Source organism: Sus scrofa, chromosome 7 (genome assembly GCF_000003025.6).
Source record: "Sus scrofa isolate TJ Tabasco breed Duroc chromosome 7, Sscrofa11.1, whole genome shotgun sequence".
Lineage (NCBI taxonomy): Eukaryota > Metazoa > Chordata > Mammalia > Artiodactyla > Suidae > Sus > Sus scrofa.
This window is the reverse complement of record NC_010449.5, coordinates 98,995,098-99,010,252: the sequence shown is the minus strand read 5'-3', so window position 1 is coordinate 99,010,252 and position 15,155 is coordinate 98,995,098. Positions and strand designations below refer to the sequence as shown.

The following is a 15,155-nucleotide window of genomic DNA, read 5'->3' as shown; positions in this document are numbered from 1 at the left end:
TAAACACGAATACAGAATTTGTATCTTAGGGGTGAATCAACAAAACTCCCTACCTCTAGAGCTCAAATTCCAGACATTACACTTGCCGATGAAGAAATGTCTGATTCATTTCTGTGTCTATCTATGGCCAGATTCTCCCTACAACGAGTCCATAAATGGCCCGGAGGCTAAAACGGACATCTTTCTTTATCTCTTCTTCTTTTTATCCTTTTCATGATACCATGGTTCCTTCCCTTCCACATTTGATCTTAGCCAAAAGTCCAAGAAGCATAAGCAGTGAGGTCCTACTGTTTGGCACAGGGAACTATTTCTAACCATTTCTGATGAAATATTGACAGAGGATAATGTGAAAAAAAGAGTATATGCGTGTGTGTGTGTGTGTGTGTGTAACTGGGTCACTTTGCTGTACAGCAGAAACTGACAGAACACTGTATCAGCTGTAATACAAATTTTTTTAACTCCCCCCAAAAAAGTCCAAGAAGTGATGGTTCTCTTCTAAAATACCATAGTTGTTGAACATGTTTGTTAAATCATAGCTAAAATTTACACATTTATAAGATGTGTTGACCAGCATCTACATGATTAGGCCACTGTAAGAAACCAAGAGGACAAAAAAACCCAAAAAAACAAGAAAACCCTATAATTTCCATCCTCTGGAGTCACGATATTTCCCTTGTATTAAATTACCCATCATCAAAGACAGCTCTCCTAATCTTCCTAAACTGCTGGTTCTAGTCTGTGAAAGAAATTAAGTTTATACGCTAAAGAGTCAGCATACAAAGCAAGTGGAAATTTCACCCATATTTAAATGCCAGCCATATACTTACAGTTAGCTTCTTCAGTCTATTGATACGTCCTGCCTCCACACAAAGCATGACATTAGTGTCTGGTAAAAGTGAAAATCTGTATAGATTCATAGACTACGGTAGAGATATTCATAACACTGAACTATAATGCTCCAGCTACTATATTTGTCTTCAATTTGGTTCACAGAAATACTGTTTCATATATTCCACCAGTGATGGTTTATTTTCAGAAATATTTCCACTGCTCCTTTGCACATCATCATCACTAATAAATGGGTCTAGACTAGCCTGGGATGCCACTGAAAAAACTGGTACTGATTTTCCTCTCCCCACAAGTAGGGAAGTTGGGAGTAGTAAAAAGGGCATGAACTTTCACATCAGAAAGAGCTGAACTCTAATGTGGACATTTCTAAGGCCATTTAATTATCTGAACTTTAGGGTAACAATACCCATGTTCTGCCATGTTTTCAGGAATAAAAAAGGTAAATCATACAAAGCACAGGATCTGGTACAAGCTGGGCAGCCAATGAATGTCAGTTTCATTGGGTTTCTCTCCCTTTTGTGCCTCTTTAACAAGTGGTGGAACAGAATCTTATCACTTCAAAATAGGGAGAAATATTTCTAAATTAACAGCAAATTGTAGGGCACGTTAAACAATACAAAAACAAATTTAAAAATTCATACATGCTGACTATGGAAATGTGTAAGTACTGAAAAATGTATAGGAGGAGAGGAAACGTCACCCCTAGTCCCACTTCACAACCATGGTGTGGATTTTGGCATGTTTCATTCCAGTCTTTTTCCATTACATTGTGATTACACTATCCTGCTTTTATCATTTCGTGTTAACCCTAACACATGTGGGTATATTTTATTTATTTATGCACTTGGAAAATAAGTGTATTTTTTTTTAATTAAGGGGAAAACTGCTGCCACTTCCCATACTCTGCATGCCACCATGCTGGGCACCGGACATTGGCTTCAGAAAGCAAGAGCAAGGGAACAACTTCCTGTGGGGGAAATCAAGGAAGGCTTCAAAGTAGAAATGGTCTCAAAGGATGCCCAGAGAAAGACAAATATCCTATGAGATCACTAATATGTGGAACCTAATAGAAATGATACAAAAGAACTTAACAAAACAGAAACAGACTCAAAGATTTCAAAACCAAAGTTAGGTTTACCACAGGGGAAATGTGGTGATGGGGGGATAAATTAGGGGGCTGGGATGATGTATATACACTGCTATACATCAAATAGACGGTAACAAGGACCTACTTCAGAGCACAGGGAAATTTACTCAATACTGTGTAACAACCTATATGGGAAAAGAATCTGAAAAGGAATGGATATACGTATAACCGATTTACTTTGCTATATGCCTGAAATGAACACAACTTTGTAAGTCAACCATATTTCAATTAAAAAAAAAAAAAAAAGATGACCAGCACTTTGGCAGCTGGAAAGGACAGTTAGGGTAGAAGGAAGAACATATAAACATATCGACAAGCAGGGGACAACAGGAAATCCACTGTGGGGGTAGTGGAGAGTGAAGAGACACTGTGATTAAGGCCAGTGAGAAGTCTCTCTCAAATATTCAGAAATAGAGCTGTTACTGGTCAAGACTGCCACCTAAGCAAAGTGCAGCACAGCCACTTTACCTGGAACCACTCATGTGCTCATAATGAAGCTAAAATGAAAAGGATAAAAGCTAAGGTTTGGGGAAGGCAAGGCACCCAAGTGATGGCCAAGCCCAGAGCCAGGCAAGTTTCACTGCAGTCACCAGCATTAGCATGAGGGCTTTCGAACTGTGTGACTTCAAGTTAAGCCCTTTACATTGTTAAAGCTACACCATGGTTAGCTTTCACAGAAACCCACTCAGAAAGGTATTATAACTATTCCATTTCAGAAATGAGAAAACTGAGGCTTAGGTTAAATGACTTAGGTTTAACTGCACTCACAAAGTAAGTGAAAGAGCTGGTTTTGAACCTAACTCTGTATGGTTCCAAAGTTACAATGAAGAACAGAAAATTAAAACCTAAAACAGTCTTTGCTAAAAACTCTGTAACAAATTATTACTGCTATAGAGCTTTGTTTTAGAAATACTAAAATCATCCAAGATCCACCCGAACATGCTCAACTGACTTCTGACAAAGCTGCAAAAGTCAATACTATGAAGGAAGGTAAAGCCATTTGTTTGCTAAAAGATGGTGCTGGAGCAGTTGTATGTCAACAAGCAAAAAAATGAACCTCAACCTAAACTTTAGACTTCACATAAAATTGTTTACTTAAATGTAAAACATGAAACTATTATAAAATCATTCTTGAAAACATTTGAAAAAAAAAGTTTCAGTTTTAAAACACTGCAGACAATGTAAGTAAGGATACCAAGAGAAGAAGAGTGGGTGTCAGGCAGGGTGCTAAGTGTTCCCTACGCCTTAACTCACTGACACGGCTAACACTCTGAAGAGCCAAAGGCTGATAACTCCTGGCATTCCCTGTGCAGAGGTCCAGGAGCTGCCCAGCTAACTGTAGAGTCTAAGCCCTGCCCTGCGCTGCCGCCTGCCCTGTCTGAGTGCCTCAACCTCGGAAATGGCAAACATTTGACATAAAAAGTGAGATTTTGTCTTGGACACGATGGCCTTTTAAAGGCACCTGAACAAAGTTCAAATCAAGATGGTAGAAGAGCCAGCTGATGCAGGAACTTCAAGTGCTCCTTCTCCCCCTTTCATCCCCACCCTCTGCTGGGGATAAACAAACAAACAAACAAACAAACAAATAAATAAAGCAAGTGCCTGTCCTTGACCACCTGGAAGTTGTAAGGTCAGGGAGTGTCTTGCTGCTGCAATCAATTCCACAGTGGCAGGAGTGGACAGACACAAAAAGAAACCAAGGCCTGAGGCTCCAGACGAGCTCACGGACTTCCCTAGAGGCACCCGAGAGGACTTCTGACTGCAAGCAGGCCTTTTGTGTCGTGGGACCATTACTGACAAGGGGAGAGAACCTGTCTGCCACTTGGGGGTTCTCATCTCCCCTGAACAGCAAGGGCAGAAAATACTGTCACCCCAACCTGGCAAGCTACTGAGCAAGCAGGCTGCTCCTCATCCAATACCCAAGTCTGACACACAGAGAGAAATGCAGGCACGCTGTGAGGTGTTTTAGCAAGCAGGTGCTCCCTCACTGCTCCATTGCGTGCCTCCACCTTCCTTCTTTTCGCCCTAATTGATGGCAACAGGGACACAGACACTGTCCATGTGCCAGGACTTGAAAGTGGACACTAGCTCTGCAAAGCTGACTCGGGGACTGCCAGGTATGGAAGGGTTAAGGCATGTCCTGGGCTGTTGGAACTCCATCATTATCACTTTGAAAAGCGCCTGGTTTACAGGAAGAGTGTGAGAATGCTGCAGCTTTCCTGGCCAACATTTGGTTCCCATTACCGTGAATAATCTCTCTCCTCTCTCTTTCCCCAACCCCCACCCTTCTTCTACTTTTTCCACATTTTATATTAAAAGTACCTCAAACACTTTTCTTCCTTTAATATTTTCCTTAAGCTTCCCTCACTGAGTTTGCTGGGTTCTGTGACTTTTCTGGTTATTCATTATTTAGGGTGGGGAAAGGGTAAGCCTTCTTGGATGAAATCAGTCAAAAACAAAAGCAGGAGAGAAAAGCACCCAGCAGTGCAGTGACGGGGAAAGAAGGACTCACAGGGACTCTTTCCGGTCTTAACTGACAGAGAAGAAAGAGCCTACTGAGAACCCTTTTACCTTCCTGCTTCCTGGCCTCATCTCAGATATAATCTCGCTCCCAAACAAAGCATCTCTAAAATGATGTATCTGAAAATGGGTGTATTCCTATTTCATCATCAGTAAAAACAGGAGAGAATTTGCAGGAAATGGATGTGACTGTCCAGAGGAACAGATGTGGCAAGCGTGTGGAGAAAGGACGCACTCCGGCTTGGAGGGGTACAACCCTTCTAGAGCCCTTCCGGAGGCCAATTTGACAGTATCAATTCCAATTCAGAGTACACATATCATTTAGTACAACAAATTCCATTCCTGGAATGCAGCCTATAGAAATACTTGCACATGTGCACCAAGTTACATACATATACCAGGCACCGGCTGCAGGTGGCTAAACTGTCCATGATGCAGTCCTCTTTAAGAGGAGAATGGTAAAATAAACTACGGTACTTTCACTTTTTGGAAAACTACCTAGGGGTTAAAATATTCAGATAAACTTATAGAAACAAACTGGAAAAACGTGGTGACATCAGGAAGGAAAAACCGTCACAGAAAAATACATGGAAAGATAGACCAAACAACCTTTTAACTGTGGCTAACCCTAAGAAGGGGGCTCTATCTCCTCATGATCTGTATATGTTTCTGTTAGATTACTTTATGATGTGGCTATATGTGTGTATTACTTGTTCAGTTAATTTTTATAAAGTATGAACATAAATATTTCAGTCTAGAGAGAAAAAAGGAACACACACACACACACATACCACTTCCTTGGATACAGCCCGGTGTAAGTTGTCTTTTTTTTTTTTAAGTTATATTTCCCTTATGTGGTCTTTATGTAGCGCTTCCCCCCCCCCCACAGGGCCACACCAGCCTCATGTATGGAAGTTTCCAGGCTATGGGTCAAATTGAAGCTACAGCTGCAGTGCAGGATCCCCAACCCAATGAGCAACGTTAGGGATAGAACCCATATCCTCATAGATACTAGTCAGGTTCATTACTACTGAGCCACAATGATGGGAATTCCTAAACTCTCTTGAAGTGGAAAAAATTAAAAAAATTTTTTAACTTCACAACATGTACCAAGTCAGACAAAATGACAGAGAAATGGATAAACAGAAAAGAAATGATGACTCTAAGAGGTCCAAAAGTTTCCAAAGGCTCAGTCGTGATAATGAAAACAGTAAACACTGATCAAATTGTACTATGTGTTCACGGCAGGGATGGGAGGAAGGGAAGTGTGTGTGATGTGTTGTGTGTGTGTGTGTGTGTGTGTGTGTGTGTGTGTGTGTGTGTATGAGCGTAGATTGGGCGGGGGCAGGAGGAGGTAGGAAAAGAATGCCACACTTCCATCTTCTGATAGGAACTTAAAAAATAATATATAAAAGTCTTCAAACGGCAGATAAATAAATGATTTAGATATATGAAGGTAAATAACAGAAGAAATAGCAACAAAAAAAATTGAAAGCAGTTATCTCTGGATTGTGGAAATTAAGGTTGGGTAGCAGTGGGAAAATAAGTGCAAAGGATTCCCATTTTCATTAGAAACTTTATGGAATTACTTAACTCTTAAAACAATATAGCAGAATTATTGTGGGAACCAAGATGGCCCCCAATGATCCCACCTACAGGGATTCATACCACACTGTGTAATCCCCTTCCACGCTGAATAGAGCTGCCTGTGTAAACAACAGGATGTTGCAAAAATGAAAGTGTGTTTGAAAGACCTAAACATAAGAGCTAAAACTATAAAACTCTATAGGACAGAAATAGACTCACAGACATGAAGAACAGACTTGTGGTTGCCAAGGTGGAGGGGGAGGGAGTGAGATGGACTAGGAGTTTGCGGTTAATAGATGCAAAGTATTACACTTAGAATGGATAAGCAATGAAGTCCTACTGTATAGCACAGGGAACTATATCCGATCTCTTGGGATAAACCACAATGGAAGACAACATAAGAAAAGAATGTGTATATATGTATGACTGGGTCACTTTGCTGTACAGCAGAAATTGACAGGATACTGTAAACAGCTATAATAAAAAAAAGCTATACAACAAAAGCTTCACAACACCGGATGTCACAACAATTTCTTGGGTATGATGCCAAAGGCACAAGCAACAAAAGAAAAATTTTTTAAATGGTACTTAAAAACTTATATATATCAAAGGATACTATCAACAGAGTAAAAATGCAGCCTACAGGACGGGGGAAAATATTTTCAAATCATACATCTGACAATTCAAATATATTTGAAATATACAGAGAACTCCTAAAATTCAACAACAGAATATCAAATACAATTTAAAAATGGGCCACAGACCTGAACAGGCATTTTGCTTAAAAAGACACAAAAATGGCCAAGAAGCATGTGAAAAGATGGTCAACAGCACTAATCATTAGGGAACTGTAAATCAAAACCACAGGAGTTCCCATCGTGGCTCAGTGGAAATGAATTTGACTAGCATCCATGAGGACGGGGATTCAATCCCTGACCTAACTCAGTGGGTTAAGGATCTGGCGTTGCCGTGAGCTGTGGTGTAGACCAGCAGCTACAGTTCTGATGTGACCCCTAGCCTGGAAACCTCTATGTGCCATGAGTGCAGCCCTAAACGGACCAAAAAAAAAAAAAAAAAAAAAAAAAATTCAAAACGAGAAACCACCTCACACCCATTAGGATGGCTACCACTTAAAAACCAAAAAGTGTTGGGAAAGATGTGGAAATTCAAACCCCTGTGCACTGCTGGTAGGAATGGCAAATGGTAGAGCTGCTCTGGAAAACAACATGGAGGGTTCTCAAAAAGTTAAAAATAGGACAGGCAAAGAATATTGTGTTGGAGATGGGATTAAGATGGTGGAATAGAAGGACTGGAGCTCAACTGCTCTCCTAAAAACAACAAAATTTACAACCAAATAATGAGCAATCTTCAACCAAATGGACTGAAAACTTTCAAAAAGATATACTACCACAGAAGACAAAGAGGAGGCCACATCAAGAGGTAGGAGGGGTGATTACATGACATAAGCAACCCCATACCTCCCAGATGGGAAGCCCCACAGACTGGAAACTAACTGGTTCACAGAGACTCACCTACAGGAGTGAGAGTTCTGAGCCCCACATCAAACTCCCACGAGTGGGGATCTGGCACGGGGAGAAAGAGCCTCTGGAGCATCTGGCATTGAAGGCCAGTGAGGCTTGGGTGCAGGAGCTCCACAGGACTGGGGGAAACGGAGACCCCATTCTTAAAAGCCACACACAGACTTTCATGTGCACTGGGTCCCAGGGCAAAGCAAAATCTCCATAGGAATCTGGGTCAAACCTGACCGTGGTTCTTGGAGGACATCCTGGGAAAACAGGGGTGAATGTGGCTTGTTGTGAGGGAAGGACATTGAAAGCAAAGCTCTCAGGAATATTCAGCAGCATGCCTTTCTCTGGAGGTGGCCATTTTGGGAAAATCTGGACCCATCCATTAGCATTGAGAAGCCCCAGGCCAAACAACAATCCAGATGGGATCACAGCCCCACCCATCAGTAAACAGGCTGCCTAAAGAACCCCAGGCACAAAGCTGCCTCTAATCTCACCCAGAGACAAAGCCCCACCCACCAGGGGATAGGAATCAGCTCCACCTACCAGTGGGCAGGCATTAGTCCCTCCCATCAGGAAGCCTACACCAAGCCCCCCTACCAACTTCAGCCACAAGAGGGACAGCCACCAGAAGTAAGAGAGGCTACAACTCTATTTTCTGTAAAAAGGTCACCACACCAAAAACCTATAAAAATGAAAAGACAGAGAACTATAACTCAGATGAGGGAGAAAGAAAAAAACCTCAGAAAAACAGCTAAGTATAGGAGAAGATTCTCAGCCTCCAGGAAAAAGTCTTTAGACTGTTGATGCTGAAGATGATGCAAGACATTGGAAATAAACTGGAGGCAAAGATGATAGTTTACAGCAAACAGTGAGCAAAGAGATACAAGATAAAAAAAATTTAGCAAGAGGAGATGCAAAATACAATAACTGAAATAAAAAACTCATTGGAAGCAGCCAACAGTAGAATACAGAGGTCAGAAGAACGAATAAGAGAGGTGGAGGACAGATTAGTGGAAGTCATGGATACAGAAGAGTAAAGAGAAAAAAGATTGAAAACAAATGAAGAGAGTCTCGGAGAACTCTGGGACAACGATAAATGCACCAACATCCATATTATAGGGGTGCCAGAAGGAGAAGAGAGAGAGAGAAAGGGACAGAAAAAAATATTCGAAGAGATAATAGCCAAAAACTTCCCTAACATGGGAAAGGAACCACTCACTCAAATCCAGGAAGCACAATGAGTACCATATAAAATAAACCCAAGGAGGAATACACTGAGACACATATTAATCAAACTGACCAAAATTAAAGACAAGGAGAAAATCTTGAAAGCAGCTAGGGAAAAGAAACCAATAACATACAAGGGAACCCTGATAAGGTTATCTGCAGATTTTTCAGCAGAAACTCTGCAGGCCAGAAGGGAATGGCATGATATACTTAACGTGATGAAAGGAAAAAACCTCCAACTAAGAATACTTTATCCAGCAAGGCTCTCATTCAGATTTGAAGGAGAAATCAAAACCTTCACAGATAAGCAAAAGCTAAGAGAATTCAGCAACAATAAACCAGCTTTACAACAAATACTAAAGGAACTTCTCTAGGCAGAAAAGAAAAGGCCACAACCAGAAACAAAAATACCACAAATGACAAGTCTCACCAGTAAAGGTATATACAGCATAAGATATGAAATCATCCACGCACAATAATGCCACCAAAATCAGAAATCGTGAGAAGAGGAAGTTACAAATTCAGGACACTGGAGATGCACTTGCAATTAAAACAATCTCGTACATATACAGACTCTTACATCAAAACTTCAGAATAATTGCAAACCAAAAATCTATAATTGATACACAAACAAATAAGAAAAATCAATTCAAATGCAACACTAAACATAGTCATCAAACCACAAGAGGAGAAAACAAGAGAAGGGAAGAAAAATGAGCAACAAAAGCAAATCCAAAGCAATTAATAAAATGGGAATAAGAACATACATATCAATAATTACCTTAAATGTTTTGTTAATGGACTAAACACCCCAACCAAAACACACAGACTGGCTAAATGGATACAAAATGAGATCCATATACATGCTGTCTTCAAGAGACCCATTTCACCTTTAGGGACACATAGAAATTGAAAGTGAGAGGATGCAATCAAAAGAAAGCTGGGGTATCAATACTAATATCAGACAAAATAGACTTTAAAATGAAGAATATTTTAAGGGACAAGGAAGATCACTACATAATGATCAAAGGATCAATCCAAGAAGAAGATACACCAATTTTAAATATCTACGCACCCAACACAGGTTCACCACAATATAGAAAGCAACTGCTAACAACCTTAAAAGGAAAAATTGACAATAACACAATGATGGTGGGGGACTTTAACACCTCAGTTACAGCAATGGACAGATCATCCAGACAGAAAATCAATAAGGATACATAGGCCCTGAATGAAGCATTAGACCAGATGGATAAAATAGATATTTATAGGACATTCCATCCAAAAAGCAACAGAATACACATTCTTCTGAAGTGCACATGGAACATTCTCTAAGATTGATCACATCCTGGGCTACAAATCCAGCCTCAGTAACTTTAAGAAAATTGAAATCATATCCAAACATCTTTTCTGACCACAACCCTATACGACTGGATATCAACAACAACAAAAACTGCAAAAAACACAAACACGTGGAGACTATTTATTAGGGAGGCAATCCCGTTTACCATCACATCCAAAAGAATAAAATACCTAGGAGTAAACCCACCTAAAGAAACAAAAGACCTGTACTCTGAAAACTTAAGATACTGATGAAAGAAATCTAAAATGACACAAACAGATGGAAAGACATACCATGCTCTTGGATTGGAAGAGTCAATATTATCAAAATGACTATACTACCTAAGGCAATCTACAGATTCAATGCAATCCCTATCAAATTACCAAGGACATTTTTCACAGAACTCGAACAAAATATTTTAAAGTTTGATTGGAAGCACAAAAGACCCAGAATAGCCAAAGATATCCTGAAAAAGAAAAATGGAGCTGGAGGAATCAGGCTCCTTGACTTCAGACTATACTACAAAACAATAATCATCAAAATCATATGGTACTGGCACAAAGACAGACATATAGATCAGTGGAACAGGATAGAAAGCCCAGAATTAAACCCACGCACCTACAGCCAACTCATCTATGACAAAGGAGGCAAGAATATACAATGGAGAAAGGACAGCTTGTTCAATAAGTGGTGCTGGGAAAACTGGACAGCCACATGTAAAAGAATGAAATTAGAACACTCCCTAACACCATACACAAAAATAAACTCAAAATGGATATAAGACCAGATACTATAAAACTCTTAAGAGAAAAACACAGGCCAAACATTCTCTGACATAAATGACAGCAACATCTTCTCAGATCCACCTCTTAGAGTAATGACAATAAAAACAAAAATAGGAGTTTCCGTCATGGTGCAGTGGTTAATGAATCCGACTAGGAACCATGAGGTTGTGGGTTCGGTCCCTGCCCTTGCTCAGTGGGTTAACAATCCGGCGTTGCCGTGAGCTGTGGTGTAGGTTGCAGACGTGGCTCAGATCCCCTGTTGCTGTGGCTCTGATGTAGGCCGGTGGTTACAGCTCTGATTGGACCCCTAGCCTGGGAATCTCCATATGCCATGGGAGCGGCCCAAGAAACAGCAAAAAAAAAAAAAAAAAGACAAACCCCAAAAAAACCCCACAAAAATAAACAAATGGGACTTAATTAAACTTCAAAGTTTCTACACAGCAAAGGAAACCCTAAACAAAATGAAAAGACATCCCACAGAATGGGAGAAAATCTTTGCAAATGAATCAACTGACAAGGGATTAATCTCCAACATTTATAAACTCCTCCTACAGCTCAATACCAAAAAAACAAACAAGCCCATCAAAAAATGGGCAGAAGATCTAAACAGACAACTCTCTAAAGAAGACATGCGGCTGGCCAAAAAACACATGAAAAGATGTTCAACATTACTCATTCTTAGAGAAATCAAATCAAAACCACTCTGAGGTACCACCTTACACCAGCCAGAATGGCCATCAGCCAAAAGTCTACAAACAATAAGTGTTGGAGAGGGTGTGGAGAAAAAGGAACCCTAGTACACTGTTGGTGGGATTGTCAATTGGTGCAACCACTGTGGAAAGCAGTATGGAGATTCCTCAGAAACCTAAACATAGAACTACCATTTGATCCAGCAATCCCACTCCTGGGCATCTATCCAGAGAAAACCACGACTCGCAAAGACACATGTACTCCAATGTTCATTGCAGCACTATTTGCAATAGCCAAGACATGGAAACAACCTAAACGTCCATCAGCAGAGGAGTGGGTCAAGAAGATGTGGTACATACACACAATGGAATATTACTCAGCCATTAAAAGGAATGAAATACAGGTATTTTTAGCAACATGATGGACCTAGAAATTATCATGCTAAGTGAAGTCGGTCAGACAATGAGACACCAACATCAAATGCTATCACTGACATGTGGAATCTGAAAAAAGGACACAATGAACTTCTTTGCAGAACAGATGCTGACTCACAGACTTTGAAAAACTTATGGTTTCCAAAGGAGACAGGTTTGGGTGTGGGGGGATGCGCTGGGGGGTGTGGGATGGAAATCCATAAAACTGGATTGTGATGATCATTGTGATGATCAACTATAAATGTAGTAATTTCATTGAGTAATTAAAAAAAAAGTTAAAAATGGAATTGCCTTTCTACTGCAAGAAAACACCAAATGGTGGAAGAGGCTAAGAGGTGACCATAGCCGCGTCCATGGTGGCAGTTTCCAGTGCCAGGGTTGGATCTATGCTCAGGTGGCAGCCAAGGCCACAGAGCTCATTGAGGCAAGGTTAAGGACAAGAAGTGGTTCCCTGTCACCAAGCCAAGCTGCTTGGCCATGGACATGAAGACCAAGTCCCTGGAAGAAATATATCTCTTCTCCTTGTCCATCTATAATCAGGACTTTTTTCTGGGGATGACCCTAAAGGGCGAGCTTGAAGATTACACCTGTGCAAGAACAGACCCACACTGGCCATCAGACCAAGTTCAAGGCATTTGTTGCCACTAGGGACTACAAAAATCAGGTCAGTTTGGGTAGTAAGGGCTCCATGGAGGCAGCCACTGTCATCCACGGGACCACCACCCTGGCCAAATTCCCCATCAGTGCCGCGTCATGAGGCTACTCAGGGAATGAGATTGGCAAGCTGCATACCATCCCTTGCAAGGAGACCAGCCGCTGTAGCTCTATGTTGGTGTGTTTCACCCCGACCCCAAACTCTGGCATGGCTCCTGTGCTCAAGAAGCTGACAGCCAGTATCAATGACTCCTACATCTTGTCTGGGGCTGCACTGCCAGCCTATGCAACTTCACCAAGGTCACCTTTGGTGCCATCTCCAAGACCCATAGCTATCTAATCTCAACCTCTAGACAGAGACCATGTTCACCAAGTCTCCCTACCAGGAGTTCACTGACCGAATGGTAAAGAGCCACACCAGAGTCTCTGCAAAGACCCAGGCTCCAGCTATGGTCACCACGTGGAGTGATTACACAAGAAGGATAAAGTGAATTAATTAAGCTTATTAAATAAACAGAATTATCATATGAGTCAGCAATTCCACTCCCGGTATGTACTCAAAAGGACTAAAAGTAGGGCCATGAACCATTATGTTATCCATGTTAACAGCAGCATTATTCACAACAGCCAAAAGGCAGAAGAAACTCAGGTGTCCACTGAAAGATGAATGAATAAACAAAATGTGGTATATGCACACAAAGGAACATGACTCAGCCTTAAAAAGGAAGGCAATTCTGATACATGTTACAACATGGATGAACCTGGAGGGCATTGTGCTAAAGGAAAGAAGCCAGTCACAAGAGGACACATTCTATATAATTCTACCTCTAGGAGGAACCTAGAGCAGTTAAATTTATAGAGACAGAAATGGTAGTTCCCAGGTGCTGACAGAAAATGAGGAGTTATTTTGTTACTGGGTACAGAGTTTCAGTTTTACAAGAGGAAAAGAGCTCTGGCAGTGGATGGCAGTGGTGGTTGCACAATAAGGTACTTAAAGCTACCAAACTACATTTAAAAACAGCTAAAATGGTAAATTTTATATGTATTCTCCCACAACTAAAATTTTTCTTTTTCACTTTTTTTTTTTTTTTTTTGGCTGTGTCCACCACTTGTGGAAGTTCCAGGGCCAGGGATCGAACCCTCTCCATAGCAGCAACCTGAGCCGCTGCAGTGACAGCACCAGATCCCTAACCCGTTGTGCCACAAGGGAAATCCTAAAAGTTTTTTTAAAAATGACTGTATATGACTCCTGAGCTAGGTCATAAGAGACGAATGGCTTCTGTCTTTCTCTTAAGTCTTTCATTCTGGAGGAAGCCATGTCAGGAGGACACACAGGCAGCCTTGTGGAAAAGTCCACCTGTTGAAACACCGAGGCCTTCTGCCAACAGCCAGCAGGAACTCATCATCCATGTGAGAGTGAGCATCAGAGACGTGGATCCTCCAGCCCCAGGCAAGCCTTCAGTGACTGCAGCCCTCCTGGACGACATCTTAACTGCCACCTCATGAAAGAGCCTGGGCCAGAACCACCAAGTGAAGCTGCTCCTCAATCCCTGACACACAGAAACTAAAATAATAAATGTTTATTGTTTTAAGCTGCTAAAATCTGAGATAATGTATTACAAAACAAAAGATCACTTATGCAGTTAGATGAATTTGAAAAAGAAAAGAGAAGTTAGCTTTAATGCATTATCCTATCAGAGTGGCCTGTGCCACCAAAGCATGTGCCAGGAGACTTTATCATGACAGTGTGCTGCTGGACTGCAACACCTGTCTTCACTAAAGCCTTACGAGAGAGATTCTCCACTTCTCTGTGATGAGAAAACCACACCAGTGTGTAGGTAGGATCAGTGTGTAAAGTATACGGAGCCTTGGATTTTAATACAGTGTTGCAGTTATGTTTGTCAGATGGATGCTGGGCTGGTTGGAGCATGTGGCATGGTGCAGAGCAGGGTATATATGTTAAGAGGAGAAAGGCAGCATCAAGCTGGTGCTGAATACAGATTGTGTGTTTGTAGACTATGAAGAAGCTTTTCCTCATGAGAATATTGGAGTCTTGTCAGAGAGGTAAATAATGCCACCCACACAGCCAGGAGGAGGAATAAGTGAGGAAAAAACGGTAGCAGTTTAACGGACACTGTGAGATACAGCTCTACCTTATTTATCTCTCTATTTTTGTCTGTGCCCACAGCATGCAGAAGTTCCTGGGCCAGGGATCAAACCCAAGCCACAGCAGTGACAACACGGGATCCTTAGCCTGAGCCACCAGGGAACTCTGACACTGCGCTACTTTACTGTAGATGTGACCACACAGGATTCACCTGGTTGGGTACTGTTTTGAGTCTTTTAAGTCCTTTGAGTGTGCGGAGCAAAATCCTACCACATGGACGGTTG

The 15,155-nt window shown here is 41.3% G+C and overlaps 1 protein-coding gene and 1 pseudogene across 1 annotated transcript in view; one reads left to right on the top strand and one right to left on the bottom strand.

Annotated features, from left to right (window-relative positions):
- The window catches only part of TTLL5 (tubulin tyrosine ligase like 5), a 267,739-nt gene that overhangs the window by 79,824 nt on the left and 172,760 nt on the right, over positions 1 to 15,155 (bottom strand). The gene's annotated exons all lie outside the window — the stretch shown is intronic.
- LOC110261634 lies at positions 12,280 to 13,592 on the top strand (annotated as a pseudogene).